The sequence below is a fragment of the Pan troglodytes genome, chromosome 5, assembly GCF_028858775.2.
Source record: "Pan troglodytes isolate AG18354 chromosome 5, NHGRI_mPanTro3-v2.0_pri, whole genome shotgun sequence".
Lineage (NCBI taxonomy): Eukaryota > Metazoa > Chordata > Mammalia > Primates > Hominidae > Pan > Pan troglodytes.
The window spans coordinates 7,127,767-7,143,402 of record NC_072403.2 but is presented as its reverse complement, the minus strand read 5'-3'; the positions used below and the strand labels follow the sequence as shown (position 1 = coordinate 7,143,402).

The 15,636-nt window shown below is 40.8% G+C and overlaps 1 protein-coding gene and 1 non-coding gene across 2 annotated transcripts in view; one reads left to right on the top strand and one right to left on the bottom strand.

The window, feature by feature from the left end:
* Positions 1–15,636, top strand: part of LOC104006679 (uncharacterized) — a 218,664-nt gene that overhangs the window by 115,615 nt on the left and 87,413 nt on the right. The gene's annotated exons all lie outside the window — the stretch shown is intronic.
* Positions 14,286–14,387, bottom strand: LOC112209690 (small nucleolar RNA U13). The gene has a single exon (XR_002944512.1). It is a non-coding gene; the product is annotated as a small nucleolar RNA U13 (small nucleolar RNA).

Genomic DNA, 15,636 nt, shown 5'->3' with positions numbered 1-15,636 from the left:
CATTAGTGAAAAACTGAGATTGCAGCCATACGATCCTGATGGCCGTAGGACAGCGAAGGCGAGCCCGTTGGGAACAGGCCTTGCGTGTGGTCATTGGCGTGGAGTGTGAGCCGTCATCACTGCGGTATTCTGTGGGCTTACTTAGCGGTCACCACACCCAGACATTGTGCCATATGAGGACAGATCAAAGTCACAGGGAAGCTAGGCACAGTTTACAAAAACACAGAGCTGATGGGATTTAACTTTCCTGTGGATCCTGAGGCAGGAGGTATTGATCATAAAACAACCAAAACTAGTAAAGAGCTGGAGCTGCTCCAGATTTGTATGTGGTGCAATTCCAAATGCTTGGTGGCGAGGCTCCAAGGACAGGAGTAAGGACTTGGTGAGTTTTATGGCAAAGAGGGCTCTGGAGAAAACAGCACCATGACTTGTTCCACAAGGCTGGGCCTGACTTTGCTAACCCCCCGAGAGAGGACAGAGGATGTTTCCCAATCCAACAGGGGACAGCTGGGGAACTCAGCTCCCCTCCCTTCCTCGGGGCTGGTCATGCTTCTCCAGGTCTTCATAACTCCCAACTGCGCCTTGTAGCTCAGCAGCAGGGGTATGAACAGTGAACAGGTCCCACCAACTCTCAACCACTGCATGTGGTGAGAGAAAAAGGCTGGGCAGGAACCCTCCTTTGATGTAGTGTTAAGGAGAAAGGAGATTTAAGACTGTTCATTGTTGAAATAACTGCAGCTCTGCTCACAAGCAGTGTAATTATTAACGTATATTTACAGGCCTATGCCTGGGAGGTATATTCATGAAGCAGGGATGCATTTCACACCATCACAGTCTACAACAAAATTCAGAATGTTTTCCCGATCAAAATCTACCTGACAGTGAGTCGCATTTAGCCAGGGTGATGAGAAGTTCACTCTGCATCTTTCCCGGTAGGTTCACTCCCCTGCTCTGCAGTCGGGTGAGGCCCAGCATCCGTCTTCAGAGGCTTTGTTGGCATCAGCCATATCTGGGCTCGCACCCCTCCCCTGCCGCTTGCTAACTGCTCCTGGGAGAGCCCTGGACTTTCGTGCACATTGGGTCACACCCTGTGGTCATCTGAAGGCGAGTTCTGATGCTTACTGGCCAAGTTGTGCTCCCTGGCTGGGCTGGGGGCCCTTGACCCAGGACACAGCCTCCTGGGTGGTCCTTGCAGGTTCTTCCCCCTCCGTGGGGCTCTGCAGATGATACGCTCCAAGTCCTTACTCCCCATGGAACATAAGCCACTGTCTTCTTCTCCAGTCTTGTCTCTTCTCCCCAAGTGCTTGCCCCTCTACCCTTCCTTTAAGGGAGGGTCCCACTCATCTCCCTTCCCTGGGTCTCTCTCCACTGGAGGGTAGGGGGACAAAGACCAGCCAGACATCCATCACTGGTTTTCTCATCCACTCATTCACCTGCCTATCTTTGCGCTCACACCTGGGGAACAGAGCAGAAGACAGGCCCTTTTAGTGGAGAAAAATATGTCTCTGCCCTCTGGTCTTTCCCTCCTCCCCTCTGCCATCTCTTCTCATGAGATCCTATTGCCCTGATGGGACAGCCACCATGACCCTAGCTTTAAGGAGGAAAATAAAAATGAAATGATAAAGCCAAGGCTCTCTTACAATGCCACTTCACAATTTGACAAATATCAGAGGATTCTGAGTGCGAACTCCACCTGCTCCCCACCTTGTACAAACGGAGCAGGGGAAAAATGGAAGGAGGGAGGCTGACTATGAGGGGAGACCTAACTCTAACTCTAACTCCAACTCTCTCCAGAAGTCTCTGTCTTTCACCTCTGAGGCTTGTTCGCTAATCAACCATCCTTTAACTCAGGTTGCCAGTAATTTTTGTTCAAATGGCTCTGACCATGCAGAAACAAGAAAACATTCAAGTGGCATTGTCTCTTAGTGCTGCATGAAATAGGAGAGTTGTCCCAATAGTTAGACATGACATGGGTGAAAGCTTGGAATCCAGGCTAGGAGTCACAGTTAGGAGAAGGTCGACTTGGCTGAAGAGTTTTAAAAAAATATCTGGGTTGGATAAGAGACCATCTGCATTCAAATGATTAGAAGTAAACATGCTGAAATTCCAAACTTTCTAGATCAAATATGTAAAATCTGTTTGATGAGTTGGGTTTAGAAGACTGCTCCTCCCCCACCAAGGAAACAATAATAAAAATGGAGGAAAGTGTATGCTTTCAGAAACTCCATGGAATGATACCATTTGGTAGTAAGAGGATGGAACCAGTTCATGGTTGACTATGGTTTCAAGTGCAGGTACGGCTGTATATTAACACTGAGTGCTTTGTATGCGGCAAGAATTGTTCTAAGTGTAAGTTACCTTGGTTAACATAATTTAATTATCTAACCACCCTTATAAGGTAGGTTCTATCATTATTCCCATTTTGTAGGTTAGGAAATAAAAGCACAGGAAAGTTAAGTAACTTGACAAAGATCACACACCTGGGTAAGTGGCGGAGCTGTGATTTGGACCCAGGCAATCAGAAGCCTTGCTTTTAACCACCAACCGTTGCTCTCCTGAATAGCTGGGCATCCTATTTGACTATTTTCAAACACCAGCAGGACTCCACAGAGGTGCGACGTGGAAGTGCTGAAGATCATAGATACTGTTTTTTTCCTTTTATATGTATTAAATTCCATATACTTCCCTATAATCCCTTAAGCCTTATCCAATAACAGCTTGGTTATTATCTGGAATAGGTCAGCCTTAGTGATCTTTCTCTCTGAGTGTAAACATCAAATCTTGTGCTTCATCTGGTGTTCTCAAGGGAAGCAGTGCTTCAGGAGAGAACTTGCTGAGAAAGAGAATGCGAGATTCAGGAGCTGTTGTTACCCTTGTGGGAATCCCACTGTCATTGTTAGAGGCCTCGGTATTGCAATTCCTTATTCAGCTCTCCCAGGTATGAAAACACAAGGCAGCCATTAATAGATGCCTGGCCACTGCCTGGAGGCCCCACGTGAACATTCAGGACCCGTTTCTTGACCCATCTCCTTGCCCCCCACATCCTGAGCTCTGTACCCCTCAGAAAGGAGTCTAAGCACACTAAAGCTACATCTTCAGCTCTGGTGGCTTCTCCCTAAATCTGTAGGAAGCCTTTGAGGTTGAATGTTTGTTTTGCTCTTTTGAATCCTAAGAATAGTAAGTGGAAGAAGTCAGCAAGATATCTAAAGAATGCTCATTTATTTAAGTTAGCTTAATTACCTCCATTAAACTTAATTGTCATAATTGTTGCTTCACTGTCATTATTGTTTTTCCTTTATAGGAAAGGCATTGTGAGCTTTGTGCAGCTGTTTACATGGTGTTTGATCCTATTTATTTTCTCATTGCTTACTTCCTGCTCTTCAGGGATTGCATAGTTTGCTCAGGACCCTGCCCTGTCTCCAGGCTCTTTGAGGATGGGACAAGTAATTGTGCCCATCCTCAGCCTATGATGGCATGACGAAATTAACCCTGCAGACACAGTAAATCATGTAAATACACAAATATTCCCCGGAAACGTTCTCATTACTGCTAGAAGTAGCTAACATTTATTGAGACCGTAAGTCAGGTACTTTACCTATTGCCTCTGATTTAATCTTCTCAGTGACTCTTAAGTGGTAGAAATTATTATCATGATTTTGCAGATGAGGAAACTGAGGCACAATAAAACAAAGGGCCAAGGTCACAGAGTTAGGAAGTGGCAGTGCTAGGATAAAAACCTAGGTGTATTTTAAGCTTGGAGACATCCTGTTAATTTATTTACTATAGAAAGTAGGGTGCTAGGCTTTTGTTCTTTGATTTCAGGAATATGATGTAGGAGAGGAAACTATCTATATCGTTCCTGATAGCTTCACCCTTAGAAGTCCTTCTTTTTCTTTTAAAATTGTCATTATTCTAGACAGACTTTTCCCCCCTATTTTTCTGTATAATTTTTTCTGCTATCATGCTTTTCTTTTTTAGGTTTTTGTTTACAACAGAAAAATATTGGTGCAAATAAAACTTTAAAAAATCAGTTATCATTGGGAATCCCCAATAAGCCAAATTAATTTCATTTAATATGCCCTTTTAACAAGGCCCCTTTTGAAATGCCCATGGATACTTGGGGGCGATAACACCTGGTTATGTTGCCTAAGTCACTTATCCAGTTATTTCATTTCCACTAAGAATGGCATTGTGAAGGCGTGAGTTTTGATGGAGGTGCAAGGTCCAGGTGTGTTCAGTGTTCCTTAGTAGGTGCCACTGGGTAGAATGAAAGTAGTTGGTACAAATGTGGGGAAAGAAGCATTTGATCATGTCCCAAAGGATATTCGTTATCTTTTTTTCCTGCAGAGATTTCTACTTTCCTTATTTCATGGATTTGCTCACCATTTCCTCTGTTGCCTGATTGGAATAATTGGGAGTCAACCTTGATTTCCCTCTCCTTGACGGCACCTACTCCCCAATCCAACCTGTGACCAGATTCTATTTACTCCATTGGTATGTCTTAATCAAACCACCTTCTTCTCCTTTCCACGTTTCCTGCTTTCCTCCAATCTATTGTCCACAGACTGTCAGAATCAGCTTTCTAGAATACAGATGTACTCAGGCTACTCCTTTCTTAAAATTTTTCAGACTCTGCAGGCCTACTGGATGAAGCCCAAACTTCTTACCATGGCAAAGAAGACCATCTGTGATCCAGCTTCTGTGCCTGGTCTGTGTCTTCTCTTATTCTTCCCTTCCCGTATCCCATGCTCTAGCCATGCCCAAGCACTGACAGATTCCCAAATGGGCCATTCTTTCTTATGCTTCTTTACCTTTCCTTATGTTGTTTCCTCTAATGAGATTCTTTTCTATTCCCCATGCCACTTACTTGCATATATCTATTTTAAGGGCAATTAACTATCACTTGTTGAATAAAATCTTTCTTTTTGACTACCCATTTCAAACAGCTGAAAAAGGCTACCTCTCCATTTTGTCTTGTTTTCTCTTATACATATTCGCTCATCATTATCATCATCATCTCAGCTCTCACCGTTGAGCAATTACTCTCCTGTAATTGATTTACCAAGTATTTATTGGGTGCCTACTATATGAAGAAAGCTCTCATACATGCTGGGTGTACAGTGCTGAGAAAACCAGATATCATTCCTGCCCTACTGGACTCATATAAAAGAGACAAATCCTAAACCAACCAACAACTACAAAATGATGAATTAAAATATAACATAAAATGAAAGAATGGGGAAATAGAGGGAGAATAAGCGTAGGAGGAAGCCTACTTTAAGTGTTAGGGGAAACATTTACTGAGGAAGAGACACTTTCCTTATTTCATTGATTTACACACCATGTCCTCTGAGACCTTATTGATGAATGTCTCAAAATTACAAGCTTTTATTTCATTGATTTTACCTACTGTTCTCTGTTTTCTATTTTATTGACTCCCTCTTTAATCCTTATTATTTCATTTCTTATACTTATTTTGAGTTTCATTTACTTGTTTTTTCTTATGTAGGAAACAGATCTTTGATTTCAGACCTTTCGTCTTTCTAATATAGATACTTTAGTGCTATAAATGTTCCTTTAAATACTTCTTTAGCTGCATCTCACAATTTCTAAAATGTATTTTTATTTTCACTTAGTTCAAAATCTTTTCTTCTTTGATCCATGGATTATTTAAAAGTATGTTATTTAATTTATAAATATTTGGAGACTTTCCAGATATCTTTTCAATATTCATTTTTAATTTAATTTCACTATGTGCTGAGAATATACTTCGAGACTTATTTTATGGCTCAGAATATAGTTTATCATGGTAAATGTTCGGCGTCCACTTGAAAAAAGTATATTCTGCTAAAATTGGGTTGACTGTTCTATAACTATTAGGTCAAGTTGATTGAGTTATTCATGTCTTCTATGCCGTTACTTATTTTTTTGTCTACCTGTTTTATTAATTATTGAGAGCACTATTGAAATCTCTGAATATAATTGTGGGTTTGTCTCTTTCTCCTTGCAATACTGTCAGTTTTTACTTCACGTATTTTGAAGCTCTCTTATTAGGGGCATTTATGTTTAGGATTATTATGCAGTGCTGGTGATCTTAAGGGGTTAAACTATTTCTTCTACTGCATACACAATCTCCTTCTGATATGATTATATTCAGGACTTCAATTATAATCAGTATTTTATATTTCCAATTGCTTTATGAGTAAATTGAGTGGGATATTGTATGGGTGTCTCAAATATAAAATAATACAAACAACACAATATCCCAGTCAATTTGCACACAACTAAATTCTCCCTACTTCCTGTGTTCCTCATGTTAGTTAATGATGACTAAATTAGCACTTAACAGAGCCCAAATAAAGTTGGTTCAATCAGGTAGAGATTTATTTTTAATATGAAAGACATTTGGATAAAGGAAGTCCAGGGCTAGTACAAAGGCTTAGTGGTCTTTGGGACCCCAGGATACCTCTATTTTTTCTATTTCATCACCCCTAAAATATGAATTCCATCCACGATATTATCTATTGATGGAAGGTGGTTTTTGGAGCTCTGGCCCTTGCATCCAGTTTCCAGTTAGGATGTAGAAGAAAGGTGTAGAAGGGCAGCAAATATGCACACCATTTTCTTTTTAAGGAACTTTCCTAGACGTCCCATCTAGCAACCTCTATTCCTATCTGATTGACACCCCCAAGTTGCAGGAGAGGCTGAGAAATGTGTTGCTGCCCTGAAAGAAACTGAGGTCCTGTAACTACAAAGGAGAAGTAAACATGGTGAGTATAACTAACTGACAACACCATTGTTGCTAACAATGTATTGTATTCTTAAAAATTGCTGCGTTACTTTTAAGTGTTCTCACCACAAAAATAAGTGTGTGAGATAATGTATAAATTAATTAGCTTGATGTCATTCCACAATCTATACATATATCAAAACATAATCTACATGACAGGTATGTACAATTTTTATTTGTCAATTAAAAATAAATTGAAGAAGTAAGTAAATCAAAAAAGAAAGAAGATAGGTGAGTGGATACTGGGTTGGCAGTGCTTGAATCCCAATAATTCCCTTAGCAAAGAAATCCAGGACTTCTCACTAGTTCCTCTCTCTCTCCTTTCACATTTGAGCACATACACACAGGCATGCGCTCATGCATGAAACCAGTATCTCCACTTCGGTCATGGTATCTTGGATCCATTCCTCATCCTCTTTGCTGAACTTTTCAGGAGTTACCAGTGTCCTCCTCTCATTTGTCTTTCTTCAATACTGCTGCTAGAGATACTTCACTAAGCGACACTTTGCTAAGGTCATATTGCTCTTCTGATTTAAAAGTTTCCATTATTTCCCGCTCGTGAAAGAAGAAAATCCAAATGCCCTAGATTGTCTACATCACAAACCCTTTTCTTGCATGTAAACTCTCAGAGTTCTTCTCAAGCCCATGCTCCATTTACAACACTGAGCCCAAGGTCAAGGAAGACACAGAGCTGGGGTTCTAGCTCAGGATTGTGAGCCTCCAAATCCCAAACTCTATGCAGAGGCATCTACTCCCTGAAAAGGAGGGGAAGGAGAAGAAAGTGGAGGAGGTAGTCAGCATGATCATGTGGGTTAAACAACAACTTAACACCAGAGAGAGACTCTCCGGAGAGGCACTTGGGCCTTAGGTAGGGTGCATATAAGACCCTCAACTGGGTGATTTACTGGCCTTCTTGATTTCCAACTTGAGATAAAAGTAATAGCTTGGAAGGTAATATGAGATAAGGAGGAAAGTGACATCGGGGTCTATTAAAATAGTATTTGTTGTATTTTTTTCTAATTAAGAGTGATACACATAAATAGTAAGAATTTCAGAAAATAAAGACAAGCACAAAGAAAATATTAAATCATTAGCATTTCTACCACCTAGATATAAAAGTGTATTTGTTTCGTATACATACATGAGTACATGGGTATGTATGTATATTTATTTATATGGATCTTTTTCTGTATTGTAAAATTCATTTTTAAAATAAAACTGAGATAAAATATAGAAGAGATATTTAGCTTCCTTTTTTCATTGAACAAATATGGTAAACATGTTCCCATGCTTCTGAATATTTTTTGCAACTTGATTTTCAACGGCTAGATACAAGTCCGTTGCATGGATGAAATAAACATTCCTTTGTTGAGCCTTGCTTCTGGTGTTTGCTATTATAATGAATCATCTTGATATACCTTTTTATTTGGTGTATATCTGATTGTTTCCTTAGATAAAGAAGTAGAATTATTAGGTCAAATGGTATAAACATTGTTTTATACCAACTGCCCTCCAGGAAGATTATACTAAAGTGTACTTATACCAATAAGGTATGAGAAGTTTCTCTATACTCCGTATGTTGTCATTTAAAAATATTATTGTTTTAAAAACACACCTGTTTTGACAGCTGATGACCAGGTCCCATTTCATTTGTTTGCCATTTGTATTCTTCTGGTTTGAATTGCCTTTCCAAGTTTTTGTTTCTAATTCCCTTGTGGTATTTAATAATAAATTTATTTATTATATATAAATATAAATATCATGTATTCTTTTATTCTACTAATGAATAATGATATAATAATACTTTTGATAATAATGGCAGCCAATATTTAGTAAGCCTTTACTGTGCTAGTTTTCATGTATTTTCTTTTATAATCCTTGCAATCCTCTGAAATGTATTTGATTATCCCTATTAATATAATAGAAGTCTGTGAAATTAAATGACCCCCCAAAGTTACGTAGCTAGTGATAGGCAGACAGACTTGTTAGAAGCCCCGTATGTAGAATTTTAATCACTTGCCTGTCAAGTTGTTCTAACTTCTCTCCTCCTGGTTTATTGTTCATCTTTTAATTTAGTTAGTGCTTCTTTCTATAGAGAGAATTGCTTTTTTAAAAATTTTATTATTATTATATTTTAAGTTTTAGAGAGAATTTCTAATTTTCTTACAGTTCTACATAGTGTCCTTTCCTTTATTATATCTTCTTTTGTGCATATGCTTAGAAACACTCCCTTGACAGGGATTGGATAGGTATTTAGTTATATTGCTTTCAATTCTTTCATTGGTAATTTTCAGTATGCCACTCTGTAATCTATTTGAAATTTATTTTGGTATATGATGTGAGTTAGGAATAGAGCCCTATACTAAAGAATCTATTTTCCTTTCTAATGTTAAAATCAAACTTTTATTATATGTGTAGCTATCATTTGTATAGAAACACATTTGTTTAGAAATGTATACATTTGTATACATTTGTATAGAAATGTGTATAGAAATATGGGTCTGATCTTCCACTTTATTCTGTTCAATTGATTGATTATTTATTCTTACTCCAGGAGCACGCCATCCTGACCTCTGCACCTTTCTAACATGTGCTGGTGTCTTAGCCGCATGCCTTCTCTTTCTTCCTTCATCAGAGTGCTCTTAGCTGCTCTTCCAGATGGTCTATAATCTGGGCTCACTTCAGAGTGGATTTCTCCCAAGGCCCCGCCTCATCCACTTATACGTATTCTCGTGCCCCATAAAGAAACCACTTGGTGCTTGGTTGGCCGACCAGAATCCTTTGAGGTGTCTTTGGAGAGTTTTCTGACTTCTCATTCCTTGCCGATGCACTGTCCTGTGTAGGCTCCTCCCCGGCCCTAGATGGCAGCCTGGCACCCAGGCCCTCTCAGTGTCTCTGGACACTGGCAGGCATGGCCGGGCTGAGCATCTTCAAGAGTGTTGTGGACAGGTTGTGTCGCACTTTCTTGGCATCTGCCATCAGCACTCAGCCTCAGCTTCTTCCCCAATTGTGGTTTTGGTTAATCCACCTGAGAGTCACCTTGGCCAGCATTTGGAATGGGAGGTAGCGACCTCCACACCAGCACAGATGGTATCCAGGCTATCTCAGAAATCCTCAGAGATGCCTGGAGCAACATTAAATTAGAGCTGAAAGGACCTTGGAGATAATAAATTCCAACCCCATCATTTTCCACATGAGGAAAATAAAACTTCCCTCAGAATCCCCACACCTGCCTCCTGCCCAAAGCTTTGATCCTCCTAACAGCCCCAGGTATTTATCGTGGAAGCCAGCACTGGCACCCAGGTGTTCTGGTTTCTAGCCCACAGTTGTGTCCTCAAGCCTTGCTTCCATCCTGACCTAAAGCTGTCACTGTCAATGGCAAGGGTTAAATGCATCCCATCCGCACATGGAAGAGATCGCTCCTGTGACTCCTGAAGCGTTTCCCCAGTTCAAGCACACAGCTTCAGTCTTACCCTGATTGAATCTTGGCCAGCTCACTCGCAACTAAGCCCCTGGTTCAGCCAGGCAGGAAATGACCTCATCAGGAGTGGATGAAAGGGAGCGTGACTGCTGAGCAGAGGAAATTGCTATGTGGCTGATGGAGCAAGACAGAGGCTTCCCAACAGGACAAAAAGTTATTGGCTCTGGGAAACGATGTCAAATTCCCAATGACTCAAAGAGGGACAGATGTCTATATATCCATCCACAAACACTGAAAACCTTGGTTACTTTTTTCCTTCAAATTAGTTACTCACACTCCCCTTTCCTTATAGCATACCTTTCATTCCTTCTGAATGTAGAATGGTACAAGAGACAACTGATTTTCATCTAACTAGCCATTTGGGAAGATAATTAGAAAATAATGTTGAGGAAGTAGCATATAGAATTAATTTTCGACATATGTTTACAGAGCATGAACTGTTTTATGTGCTTGGTGGATAAGTTCATGAGCAAAATAAAGACCTCTACCCTTATGGATATATATTTTTTAAGAGATAGAGTCTCCCTCTATCACCCAGGTTGGAGTGCAGTGGTATGATCATAACTCACTGCAGCTTCAAATCCTAGGGATCAAGTGATTCTCCTGCCTCAGCCTCCTGAGTAGCTGGGATTGCAGGTGGGAGTCACTGTGCCTGGCTCCTCATGGAGTCATGATTTTTCTGATTTGATCTTGCTTGAGACATCTCCGTACCATTTCTGTGAGACCTGGTGGTATGAAATCGATAAGATTGTGCAGTTGGGCACTTCTCATCCATAACTGGTCATTGTATTCATATGTTCTCATGCTGCTATGAAGAAATACCCAAGTCTGGTAATTTAAAAAGAAAAGAAGTTAATTGACACAGTTCTGCCTGAGTAGAGAGGCCTCAGGAAACTTACAATCATGATAGGAGGCACCTCTTCACAGAGCAGCAGGAGAGAAAGAGTGCCAGCAGGGGAAATGCCAGACGCTTATAAAACCATCAGGTCTCGTGAGAACTCTGTCACTATCACGAGAAAAGCATAGGGGAAACCACCCCCATGATTCAATTACCTCCCAGCAGGTCTCTCCCACGACTCAGGGGGATTATGGGGATTACAATTCAAGATGAGATTTGGGTGGGGACACAGCCAAACCATATCAGTCACTGTTGGTGATGCTTGGTTCTCTCCGGTGTCTCTGAGATTTATGATGAGCAATGGACAAATTGAACCAGGAGCAAGTGCAAGGCACATGTTCTTCAGAGCTTCACAGTCTACCTAGGACATCGTGGACCAGACTTCTCGACTGAAATGGAAAGGTTGTGCTGGTATTGCAGAAAGATTACAGATGAGGACCCCAAAAGCCCATCATAAAGTAAAATACCAAGAAGTCTTGTGTTTTATATTCCAATTTCCTGCAAATTAGGCATAGTCCTGTAAGTCATCCATACTTCAATATTAAAAACACTGGACTTGCTCTTAAAGTGAAAGAACATTTCTTAACACCCCTTCCCCTAAATCTTCAGGTGAAACTTGCTCTAAAAAGATGTTCTAGGTATATTGTATAGATTCTAATCTCCTGGTTTACCTGTGCTTATCTATAGAAGTAAAGCCTATTCTAATTAGAGAAGCATGGATGTCTGAATCTTTTACAAGACCAAATTCTGGGCACCAAAGTGAAGGGAGGTCTGGGTGAGAGTCATTATTCAACTTCGTCTGCTAGTTGTGTTGTCCCTGGTTCTGCCTGGGCCTGCGTTCTCAGGATGTGTTCATCCTGTAGGCAAAGGTAGAAGAAGCAAAAATTTAGAGCATTGAAGATAAATGAAATCCAATTCTTTATCTTCTCAATATTCCAGCCTTCACTTACAACTTTTAGCTGTTATTAGATATTTTACAAAAGTCTGTTTATTTTAAAGGCCCAAATGTTTGAAGACTATAAGGTCACTGTCAGTATATTTCTGGAGAAGAAATGTTTGTCTCTTGTCTTCAAGTTGATGTTTATTAGTTTTCCCATCTAAAGACTAGGTCTGATGCCAACAAATCAGACTTTTTTTTCCTGCATCTATGATCAAGCACTTGAACATTTCCCCACGAATGTGGATGCGCCCTGGGTTAGAATTGTTTTCTGCTGTGAGCCAAGGCTGAGTTCCAGCTCTCATTTACCCGCAAGGAGGAGAGGGATGCAAAGGATCGTCAGTGGTGGAGAAGATGCCACTTTTTTGGCTGTTTTCCACAGCATTCAGATTCATATCTGAGTTCAACATGCTTTGTATGTTTTCCCCACATGCTGGGACAGGCCTGTTTTTAAAGACAAGGTTGAAGAGTGGAGAGAAGAGGCTTGTTTATGCACATGGTCATCAGTACAGCACAATCTGTCTCCAAAATGGGAAAGGTCCCCTCACTAGGGATGAGCTTCAGTTTTGGTCTGTCTCTGGATTCTCACCTACCTGATTTTCCACTCTTATCCCCCAATCTTGGGCCTGTCCTTTAACTGAAAGAAAGACACCCTTTTCCACCCTTTTGATGTTTCATCTGAATCCTTGGCAAAAGTATAGCTTATAATTTTTTAATTAAGATGCCTGTGTTTGAGAAGGTGGTGACAACTGAACTCCAGGCTCATCTGGTTTATCACATGCTCCAGGACAGGTTTGGGTCTGGGTTTCAATCAGGTCATAACATGAAGTCAGGATCTATGATCATTGCATTATTCACAGGAGCAGAGGCTTGTGGAAATAAAGGGAGGCACTCCAGTCCCCAACACACCCAGTGTCTTTTCACTCTGTCATTGGACGGAAATTTCTCCCCACTGGATCGGGACTTGAAGATTTCGTGAGACTTGTTGCTTACCTTGCAAGAGATCATCTTTCTCTTTGGCACCCTGAATATTTTGACTCACTTGGACAAATAATTCAGAGTATTTACAGATACCACTTGACAGGGGATTTGCCGATACTTAGGCAAACTTTGGTTTGGTGTAACTGGTGGGTTGTCGTGCAAAGCCAGGAGGCTAGCGGTAGCTTTACTATAAGTTCTCTACCAAGGGGCAGTAACTCATTAAGTCTTTCACAACTTTTTCATTTTAGCTCCTGTTGAGTGGTAGGCAGCATGGTCCTGTGGGGTTGAGACTAGAGTCAGCTAAGTTTGATTGGGACAAGGATTGTGAAATCTGAGCCTGAGGCTCTCAGTGGAAGAGTCAGGCACAACACAGTAGAGAGAGGTCAAAGTCAGCCACGGGACAAATGGAGAGGACTGCAAAGGACAAACTTATTTTGGAGAGATATGTGGTGTGCATTAGTAGGCATGGCTGAGAGTTCCCAGAGGCTGAGGCCATCCCTTTAAGGACTGAAACCATAATGTCAGCTGTTGTTGATGTTCATGTCCTACACACTGTTAAATATTGCTAAGCTTTGGGAGGAAATGTTGGCCCCATCATATGTCACAGTCAACCCGGGGCAGTCTCTGTTTATGCTGATGGTCCCAAGCTCATTATTAACAGCACTCCTTTCATTCTCAAAAGTCTACTTGTTTGGAAAGTGCCTGGTATGATCACACCAGATAAGGAAAATGGATGTTGCTGCTTTCTTTTAACATATCAGAGATAACTCAAGCTTTGAGGTGCTCCTCTCCCAACTTTAAGGCTCTCTTAAAATATCCTTTTATATCTTTAATATGCTCACATTTTTCTCCACCTTCTTGAACATATGGAATGTAGTTATAACTGTTTTGATGTCCTTGTCTACTAACTCCTGCATCTATGTTATTTCTGGGTCTGTTTATGTTGATCAGTTTCCCTCCCGCTCATTGTCCATTATGTTCCCTTGCTACTTTGCATGTCTGGTAATTTTTGAGTGGATGGCCAGATGTAATTTTTATCTTGTTGGATGTCAGATATTTTTGTATTCTTTTAAGTATTCTTGGTCTGTTCTGGGACATACTTAAGTTGCTTGGAAACAGTTAATCTTTTTGAAGTTTGCTTTCGAGCATGGTTAGATGGAACCAGAACAGCCTTTGGTGCAGGGATTTTTTTTTTCCAAGTCAGATGGGTGATGTGCCGACATCATAACGAGGTTTGAGGAGGCACATCTCACACATGAGCAAAAAACCCAATCATCACACTTATGAACCACAAAAGAAACTGGTCTAGGGGTACTTTTTTCCTTTTGAGGGCACGACCATGTATTACAAGATTTCTCCACTCTGCTATGGGGACATCAAAGTTCCTTGCCCCCTAGCTCAGGGATGATTCCACCCACTCATTCCTGATGGGTGCAGCTTCTTCACATCCACACCCTGACCAGTACTCAGCTGAAGAGTAGAGGAACCCCCTTTCCATCTCCAGACTCTCCTTCTGTGCAGGTCTCTCTGTGCAGCTCTCTTCCCTGTGAAGCTCTCTTTCCTCCATTACTCTCCTCTATGGGGTTAGCCAGAGTGTCATCCCTGAATTCTCACTTGTGTCCATAAACCAGTAGGCTTTGTTTAGGTTCCATCTTTTTGCACCATCACTTAACTGAAAACGCTGTCCACCTGGTAAGCCGGGCATCTCAGGGCTCACCTTGCTTGTTCCCCCTTTTCTCAGGAATCTCTGTCCTCTGCTGCCTCTTGTCCAGTGTCTGAAATTATTTAAAATTATTTCCATTTGTTGTTGTTGTTTAAGGTAAGAGGGTGAATCTGATCCATGTTACTCCATCATGGCCAGAGGTGCAAGTCCTGAGTAATGGGCTGTTTCAGCTTCTGTATCTGTGGGACTAATGCATTCTCTTCTCTAATTTCAGTGTCAATGTATCTTTTCCCTCTGCACTGGTTTTGCTAATGGTCAACACCTTAGCTGCTATTGCCTTAGATCCTCTTCTTTACCATCTTCTGTTGTTCTCTTCACTTGTTTAGTTCTTGTCTAGTTTCTCCTCTCATTCTTCCCAGCTTTTGCACAAGGTAGCTGGTCCTCCACAGATATCACGATCTGTGGGATCAGACCATAAATTTCTTTTTAGCAGATCCCACTGACAGTCCATTGGCTTCCACCTTCCAAATGTCCACATTTTTTGCCTGCATTTATTTTTGCAACAGTGTTCTGCCACTGCAGCTTCACCAGCAAAACAGCTATGGCCAGCCTGTCTGTCTGTCTGTCTGTCTATCTATCTATCCATCTATCTTTCTATCATCTATGTATTGCCTATCTATTTAATCTATTATCTATCATCTATCACCTATCATTTATCTATCCATCGTCTATTTATCAATCATCTATTTATTCTATTTTATCTCTGTATCTATCATCTATTATCTATCATTTATCTGTCCATCATCTATTTATCAATCATGTATCTATTCAATTTCATCTATCATCTATCCATCATCTACTTATCAATCATCTATTTATTCTATCT